The 6,747-nt window shown below is 47.8% G+C and overlaps 1 long non-coding RNA gene across 1 annotated transcript; it reads right to left on the reverse strand.

Moving 5' to 3' along the window:
- Nucleotides 1-222: 222 nt before the first annotated feature.
- Gm41032 lies at nt 223-6,284 on the reverse strand. The gene is made up of 3 exons (XR_873844.2): nt 5,686-6,284; nt 3,412-4,104; nt 223-1,442 (listed from the first exon to the last, which is right to left on the reverse strand). It is a non-coding gene; the product is annotated as a predicted gene, 41032 (long non-coding RNA).
- Between the last annotated feature and the right edge of the window lie 463 nt (nt 6,285-6,747).

Raw genomic sequence — 6,747 nt, forward strand, 5'->3', positions numbered from 1 at the left:
AGAGAAGATGGGACCCCAGCCCCTGCAGAGAACCAATTTGTACCTTCTCTGTTTTTGTTTCTCAAGTTCACAACAGTTAGGAGATGCCTGCCCTCACTGGTGAACACTCATTACTCAGGCTACAGATCCCTCTGCTAATCTCATTGGCATATAATATATCACCAGCCATCTAAGCAATTCCTCAAGTGGACTCAAAATTAAGCATTCCATATGCTTGTGTGTAGAAGAATTTTAATCCAGCAACATGGCTGTTCTGGCAAGGAATCACATCCAAAAACCTAGACCTGGTACAATGACATACCTTTAATCGTTCTGGTTAGAACACAGACACGCCCTTAGTTCACACTTTTAATCCCAAACAGTATGGTTAGTTAGGAGAAGGAAGCAACCATGTTTGAAAATGACATCTAATTCAGGGGCGGACAAAATGACAAATCAGAGAAAAGACTTGATAGAATGAGTCAGGACAGACTATACCCAACTTTCTCAAGTACAGCAGAAAAGAGAGGCTACCTAATAGCCTCAGGCTAGACACAGGTACGGTACATATGTGCATGTGTGTATGTGTGGACAGTTTTACCCAGACAGGCTAGACACAGGGGAAGACAGAATGAACCAGAAAATGAGAAGGAACCAGAAGATCGGAATGGGTTCTCAGAGTTAGTCTGAGGCCAAGCAGAGCAATTCAGTCAGAAGCCAAGAGAAGATAGTTTGAATCAGTCAGCTTAGAGAGAGGAAATTGAGAGAGAACTATTGAGTTGAACCAGCCAGCCAGAGTTCAGGGAGAGCTAGAAAGGGTGAGGTTATTCAGTGGCAAGCCTCTGAGAAGATAATTACGCCTAGTAAATACAAGATTAGATTGTATGGAAGCTAGAAGCTTCTGGGTGTAGGCCTAGGGGTAGTTAGATCAGAGAAGGAAATGCTCTGAGCTCAGCCAAAGCCATGTATTCTCACAGCTAGGGTATGGCTCTCATCTCATCACTTCATCCTAGGAAATAAAAGCAACTTTTACATTTGTTCATACTGTGCACACACAGTTCTACACTTCCCTGAGTGCTTGTCACATCCTCGGTAGATGGTTGTTCATGCCGCTTATCGGCTTTAAGCAAATCTTTTCGACACTCAGACTTAACATGATATGTTATCATTTCCCACCAGTGAGAAAGCACACTGTGAGAGTGGGGCTGTGATTCTAACAACCCCTCCCAGTTGTATGTACAGCCTATGCTTATAGCTATTCTTCAAGATCTTCACTCCATCCCTGAGCCACTCTGCCAAATATAATCTGCCTGTTCCATCATGGTTAAAGAACCTAGAGAGGCAAAACAGCTTGTTCCAGACATCATGGCTATCTGGTGGAGGGGTCTATGCCTACAGCCCCATTGAACTTCCAGTTGCAGTCCTTGCTCCGAGTGTGGCTTCTCTATGCAGGCCCTCTCCCTCTGAAAGAGATAAATGACAGTGTATCTTAGTGTCTAGGGGTGGGGTGGGGGCAGGGTGGGATGCCAAACTAAACTTCAAACACTTTTCCTGTCTGGACAGCCACTCCCTGTGCCCCTCATCCTGTCTCACACACACACACACCCTTGAAGATTCTGTGACCTCTGGATGCCTTGGGGCCAAGCCCTTCTCTCTGTTCCCATAGCAACCATTCTTAACACACAAAATTATCCACAGGTTCCTTGTCTGTCACTAAGATTACTCTTGAGGGCAATATTGCTTTTGTTTGACGCTCACCTCGATGAAACAGGTCGGTTCTGAAGTTTGACACAAAGTCTAATCTTTCACCTAGTGCAATAGGACAAGAGCTGGGGATCAGAGAGAAGGGCGCTGGGCAGGCTTTTGCTGAAGGCTTAGAAGGCAGTGTCTGAGGCTGAGGGAGAGCAGATTGTGCCCAGCTTCAAAGTCTCCCCACCGCTCCTACAAAGCCCTTTCCGCTGACTTCTCTGTTAATGTGCTGTCCCCCTCCTTCCTCTGTGTGTGTGCTCGCACATGTCTGTGAGGGCATGGAGGTAAGCGGAGGGTGTTGGGTGTACAGTTACATCATTCTTCATTCTATTCCCTTGAGATAGGCTCTCTCACTGAACCTGGAGCTAGGCTGGCAGCCAGTGAACCACAGCAACCCTCCAGTTTCCTCTCCCTATAGCGGTAATGTTTCAGGGGCACAACCCTTGCCTGGCATTTTACAAAGATGCCAGGGATTTGAAAGCAGTTCTCCAAACTTGCAGATAACGCACTCTTGCCACTGAGCCAGTCCTCCAGGCACCTTACTTGGCTGACTCCAGTCTCTTCTGCATCCCCACAGTATATGCCAGCCACACCCTTGTCCTTGTTGGGTATGACCTTTAACTCGTTGTGTCTTAATCATAGGAGCTATCGGGAAAACAGAACAATCTTCGCGGTTGACACGGTTACCAATCGGGATATGCATCTAACAGTCACAGTGACTGTTATGTCCTGTTACGTTACCCCTTGTGCAGCAGAAGGGATGGGGGCACAGTAAAATTGAGTGTACTGTCCAAAGTCACGCTGTAGGTGTGTTCACAGTCAAGCTGTAGGGCTCAGATTCAAAACCTGCAAAGTCTAGTTTCAGAACCTACGCTTGTAACCATCACAGAGGAAAGTCCCTCCAGGGTCATGGTCTCAGCCATTCCCACAGATCCAACCCATGGAACCCAGCAAGAGTCTCAAACATCATTTAAAGGACATCAGCCAATCTAGATTTATCACACCCCTGCCAAGGTTATCATTTAGGTCACCAGCCCTTCTTATCATCTGCCCTCAGCTGCTGTGGCTAAGGCTGCCTTTGGGTGCAGACCACATCATAGAGCTTTCTTCACTGTCTGCCCCTTGCTGTAGATCTCTGCAATCTACTTCCTAACAATGAATCAAGCAACCGGATCGTTTCTGTGAATGTGTGTGTGTGTGTGTGTGTGTGTGTGTGTGTGTGTGTGTGTGAATTCATGCATGCATTTGTCCGTGGTAACACAGCAGAAGCTATGCTAGCTGGAGTTTCTCTAACCTGAAAGCCTGTAAACTGGGCCTCATGGCTGGGGTGCACTCAGTCTAAACTGTAGATGCTGCGGAGGAGCAGGGTGGGGCTGAGGGACTTGCGTTGGAAGTGACCTTGGAGCACCAGGCACTGGGGAAGCTGGCTGCCTTAGGTGGGGTGGGAGACAAAGCTTATGGACCTCACAAATCAAGCGGGATTTACACAGAAACCTCACCGATGACCGTTCCTAGGACAGAGGAAGCAGGAGCAAGACAGAAAGAACAGGACCTCCTGGGACACATGAATTAAGTCTTGGGTAGCAGGAATTTCTGAGCAGCCCTTTCCCAGGGTACAACACAGCGGAGCCTTTCCTCCACAGGAGGCCTGTAAGGGGTTGTTTTGTAATACCCAAAATTCACCTGGTGGGGCTGCCTTGGCTGTCATCTGCAAGCGGGTCCCGATATTCTTCTGCCAGGAAGGCAAACTGACCCTCAACAGCACGTTGAGGACGCAAAGGTTCACCAGCCGCTGGGGTGCACCCCCATCCCATGGAAATAGAATCCACTGATTTATGCCAGGTTAGGAGGGAAACCGGCTGCTTCCAGTTAGTTCACTGCATGTGCCTCCTGTTGGGGGCCAGCCGGTGAGACATCAGTGTGGGCTGAGGTTTTCATGTTGATTTGGGAAGGTTCCCACTCATCCGAATGCCGTGGCTGCCCTGGTATTTAAAGTTGAAATTCCTTGATTCGGGTCAACTCCTTTGTACAGGGCAAAGCCGGTGACAGTCTGTGGGGGAGTGGCTAACAGAAACACTGAAGTGGTGTGCCAGCCAGGTCTTTAACAAAGCCATCAGCGTTTGCCCTGTTGCATGGTCATCTGCAGGCTCAGCTCAGACACTTCCCTGGACCCTCTCGAAAGCCTGAGGGGTCGCAAGGGTTTGTGTGGCTGAAGGTGGATTTAATTTGGGGATTTCGTCACAAATAATTCATAGCCAAAGCTGGTGACCCCCTCCAGGAACCGAGTCTGCAGATACCATTTGGGATTTGAAACCAAAAAGCACGGTCACCAAGTAATGTATCTTATTTTCCTCCTCTTGCCAGTTCTGCAGCTCTCTAGAAAGAAAAATAGAGACAATTCAGACGGTTGACATTTTCCAACATTTTTATACCAATTTTAAAGGACCAGAATTTAAAAAAAAAAAAACAAAACTAGCCTTTCTACGTGAAAACCGTGTGCATTTATGTTTAAAAATTCCTTTCCCTCTTAAATAACCTGTGAGGTTGTGGGGGGTTTAAGCTTATTACCCGGCACTGTTTTCTTGTATTAATCATAGGCCATTAATTTATTTCAATAGTCCTACCACTGCGCCTGTGTTTTCCCTGGCTGCTGTCCAGTTCCTGAATGTACTGCCGGGCAAGGAGCAGGCAGTTTATCATAACACAGAGCCGAGATTATTGTTGAGAGAAGCCGGAGGGGGTTACAAGCACGCTGCCGGCCAGGACTGGAATTCATTCTGGATTTCCTTGCTCCCAGCGCTGTCCTGCTAGGGAGGTCTCCTGTCATGAGGTCATTCCACTGTGATTGGCTGAGCTCTAAACCTTGCCTGGCATTAGTTGTAGCATTTGAGGAGGATTAAGAAGGGGAGTATGGCTGCCACGCATTGATGATCTGAAGTACACATCGTTCGCGCTGCAACTCGGGATAATTGTGAATGGGACCCAACACAAACTTTTAAACCAGCCTGAAATGCTATCAGCTATTTGTTGCTGTGTATTAATTTTTGATTGCCTGGTTCTCGGGTGCGATCGCTATGAACAGCAACATGTTGGTATAGTTCTGCAGTGTCAACAGGCTGGACGTCTCTGTGAGGGAGGGAGAGGCAAGAACCAGGAAAGAGGTAAACAGACAGCTGCCTGAGTCATAAAAAGCCTACAAAGCCAGAGGTAAAAATAGAAAAAGGTGCCCCGATGAGGTGTGTTTGAGAAACGGCCCCCACAGAAAAGGATGTTGGGAGGGTGGCTGGGGCCCATACTGGTGAAGAGTCTCCAGCTGCCCTGAGTCCTTTTCCTTACTGCTCAGTTCTCAGCCAGGCCCCTGGAGCTGAGTGGGTTCTGTGTATGGGATTACAGCATTGGGTGAGGCATTAATCACAGACATGAAACAGCCTTGTTCTTTGCTTCTGGGTATGCGGTAGGGGGCAGGCCCCTCTCTGTATGAACAGGAAATCATACTGGGGGGAAACCTGAAGCCAGTCATTTCTCACCAGAGCCAAGCCGTTACCTGCATCTAGAGATTAGAGGGGGATTTATTATGTTACACAGGAAGAGAACCCCCTCTGTGTGGCAGGCAGGAAGAAGACCAATTTTAGAGGCTAGGTAGCTTCTTTGGTTCCACTAGGGCTGTGACCACCAGGAAGGGTCTTATTTCAGGTAGCCCAACCCCCACCCCAGCCCTTTGACTCCTCCTGGGCCCAATCGAGTCTAGGTCAGAAACTAGTTTGAGCGATATTTCTCTTCTCATTGGTTTTCGCTCAGTCCAGGATAGTTAACTTATACAGAAAACCCACTTTACATCCCAACCAGCAGGGTCAGGACCTGGGTTCTACCTAAAGCCCTTCCTACCCCAGCCCTCTTCTGGAATGTTCCACACCCTCAGTCAGGCTGACCACTTGCATTTCAGATCCTTCCACTCACCACCTCATCCTTGCAGAGTAACCGTCACTGTTAAATGCCGGCGATGATGTCCGTCTCTGCTGTCTGAGGGAGCTCCGTTGGCCTCTTTTCAGATCTCATCAACGCCGCTCCTGTGTCTTGACACTGACAGGGCTGCAGAACCTTTCCAAGCCTTTTGCTTTGGAGTTTTTCATCAGAGAAGCAAGAAAACATCCCAGGGGGGACCTCTTCAAATACGTAGAGAAGTCAGGCGCCCCAGATTCGAGGGACTTTGGACTTGAATTGTTCTTAGCCTATGAAAGTCTCTACAGACATAAAGGGGTCATATCAGCCTGGACCTAGACACAGAGCCTGGGGCTGGAGAAAATGGCAGCAGGGAGGGGTCCGGGGAGAGGATTGCTGTGTGACTCATCTGTGTTCTCCCTCCAATGTCCTTCTGCCACAGCAGGTGGTCACGCCCTTCCTCTATCCATAGGAAAGTTAAACTGTGTCCTATCATTTTAAATAAACCTTCTTTGGTTTTGTGCTGCTTCAGCTACATCCCTTCACACCACACCTGGCACGTGGCTGTCACACAACCAAAGCTTGCCGAGTGAATGAATGAATGAATGAATGAATGTAGGACAAGAGGAATCTGTAAAGATAAAAAAAAACAATAAAGAAATGATGAAAATCTCTGGAACAGCTTCTACTAGCCGAATCAGCATTTTTTTTAAGATTTATTTTTGTTCATGGGTGTGTTGTGAATGTTTGTGAGGGTGTCCTGGGAGGCCAGAAGAGGGTGTTGCAGCCCTAGAAGCTGAAGTTACAGGTGGTTTCAGACTCCCTGAAGTACATGTCAGGAGCCAAGCCCATGATACTGAGCCATTTCTCCTGCCCAATTTATCAAGGATTTTAGCTATGCTACCCATAAGTGTTGCCATTCCACTCACAGACCCTCTTTGTATATCTTCTGTATATCTGTTCTCTGTCTCCTCACATTTCCCAGTAATGGGATCAGACAGCACATCCAGCCTTGGGAGCTGCTGTTTTCTCTTAACGGGATGTTCCATATTTCTGTCTCCAGTGTCAATAGATACCATT

The sequence above is a fragment of the Mus musculus genome, chromosome 13 (genome assembly GCF_000001635.26).
Source record: "Mus musculus strain C57BL/6J chromosome 13, GRCm38.p6 C57BL/6J".
NCBI classification, from domain to species: domain Eukaryota; kingdom Metazoa; phylum Chordata; class Mammalia; order Rodentia; family Muridae; genus Mus; species Mus musculus.